This window comes from Engraulis encrasicolus, chromosome 2, assembly GCF_034702125.1.
Source record: "Engraulis encrasicolus isolate BLACKSEA-1 chromosome 2, IST_EnEncr_1.0, whole genome shotgun sequence".
NCBI classification, from domain to species: domain Eukaryota; kingdom Metazoa; phylum Chordata; class Actinopteri; order Clupeiformes; family Engraulidae; genus Engraulis; species Engraulis encrasicolus.
The window spans coordinates 6406540-6409039 of NC_085858.1; the positions used below are offsets into that span (position 1 = coordinate 6406540).

At 45.9% G+C, this 2500-nt stretch overlaps 1 protein-coding gene across 1 annotated transcript in view; it reads left to right on the forward strand.

The window, feature by feature from the left end:
* Nucleotides 1-2500, forward strand: part of plxnd1 (plexin D1) — a 132333-nt gene that overhangs the window by 87299 nt on the left and 42534 nt on the right. The window lies entirely within an intron of this gene.

Sequence of the window (2500 nt, forward strand, 5' to 3'; positions counted from 1 at the left end):
ACAGATTTATGGCAGGGGAAAGAAAAGGGGATGAGAAGAAAGGTCTGAGGTTGGGGTGGAGGACATTTGTTTTCCTTCTATTTGAGGGGACACTGGTGCATGTGTGGGAGAAGGAGAGAGAGAGAGAGAGAGAGAGAGAGAGAGAGAGAGAGAGAGAGAGAGAGAGAGAGAGAGAGATGAGTGTGTGTGTGTGTGTGTGAGAGAGAGAGAGAGAGAGAGAGAGAGAGAGAGAGAGAGAGAAAGAAAGAAAGGAAGAATGTGTATATGGTATGCGTGCGTGCGTACGTTTGTGTGTGTGTGTGTGTGTGTGTGTGTTTTTGTGTGTGTGTGTGTGTGTGTGTGTGTGTGTGTGTGTGTGTGTGTGTGTGTGTGTGTGTGTGTGTGTGTGTGTGTGTGTGTTTGCGAGTACACTGGTGTTTGCCAGGATCAGGGTTTTATATACGAGCTCAGAGTCAGGGAGTGAGGATGACAAATGCGTTGGAGGCGTCTTTCTCATGCGGAGGCGTTGACCTCCGGTGCGGAGGAGGACCTCTCAGCCAGGGCAAAGTTCAGAGGTGAAAGGTTATAGACGAAAACTTCCAACTACATCCATGAAGCAGGCTGCAGACTTGAGTAGTTCATACGTACATGCTCTACAGCAGATACAGTCAGCGCTTGCTCAATATTATATCTTTCACTTATGCACTGTATATTCCCTTCCATGCTCGTATTTTTCAACACATATACACTATACTATGTATACACACATGTATATACAGTACTACATGGACAGCGTGCTTCTGTTGTATTCCATTCAACGGTTTTGAAGCATCCGCTATTGATCTGCAAGGATTCTTCCACCCTAAATTCCCTACAGTACCTTAGCAACGCTGACAACAAGCACTGATAAGACGGCAGTTGCATTTGACTGTCAATCAAAAGAATTCTAAAATGATTCTATCTGTCAATCAAATCAACTGATCATGCTCATTGGTCATTTAAACAATTTTAACAGCTCTGTAAAATGAAGGGTCAGGCCAAATAAAATACTTGGCTTGTTTGAAACAGACAGGAGACTACCATTTGCATGAAATAGAGCAGACACGGCAAGAATTGGTAATACAATACATGTAATTCAAGCAATGCAGAGCACAATACTATAGAACATGTGTTGAAGGACAGAGCACTGTATGCTGCATCACGTTGTACTCTATGATAAGCTTAATGCAGTGGTTCTCAAACTTTTTCAGACGGAGGACCACTTTGTCCCCCCCAAAATGTTTAGGGACCACCTGTCAACTGAATTGACAGTTGACGGGTACTATTTAACACTGCTAATTTTAATGCGATTATTTACTTTTTAGTCACATTTACAAGCCTGTCTTATTGTGTTGAATATATGACTTCAGACATGTTTGGCTTTGTAATAATGTTACAAATATAGCCTTCTGCTGGAAAAGTAGAAATCCCCTCGCGGACCACCTGAGCTCTGTCACGGACCACTAGTGGTCCCCGGACCACACTTTGAGAATCACTGGCTTAATGCAATGGGTGAGGGATGAGTGACTTTGACACTTTGATAATCTTATCTTGCTCCTGTGTGGCTGAGTCTTGAAGCCTCAAGGTGTCAATATGATCCAGTGACTGTATCACAAGATTTCCCACCCCTACAGCTTTTCTTGTACCATAATATTAGAGGTGTTTGCAGTCAACACACAATAACACGGTTGCAGACGTGAAAGCAACATCTCAATTATACCAACCCTCTCTCTCTCTCTCTCGTCTGGGGAGGTAAGTGTTGCTTGTTCCTGTCCCGCGGCCATGCTGACCTGCTTTTTTAGCTGAGATGAGTCATGTTGGAACAGGAGTCTTTACACCAACGTCACGTCTCCCCGACAGGCCCCCAAGCTGTTCCTCTTCCCCAAGATGGGCCCGGGCAGCTACACTATGTCTTTGAATGGAAGAATGAACTTGGGAGCCAAGTAATTTATTGGAGTTGTCATGAAAGCGTAGTGAGATATCAGATCTGGCGATGGGAGGGCTGGAGGACGCTGCTGCTGCTGCTGCTGCTGCTGCTGTTGAGGGCTGAGGGCTGATGGGGGAAAAGTGAAAAGTTGTTGTTGTTGTTTCTGCTGCTGCTGCTACACCCACAGTCTCACCACAGTCTCATGGAAATACACAGACACGCACACACACGCACACACAAACATGCATGTAGGCACACACACACCCGTGCATACACATATACATGCACGCATGCACGCACGCACAAACACATACACACACATATGCATGAACGCACACACACACACACACACACACACAAAACATGCATGCAGGCACACACACCCGTACACACAGATATGCACACAGATATGCACACACGCGCGCACATGCACACGCGAGCACACGCGCACGCACACACACACCACAGACTCTTGGCCTCAGTGGTTTTACAGTCTATTAGCACACGCCTGCATGCCTGGCCATCACACACACATACACACACAAGACGGCAATC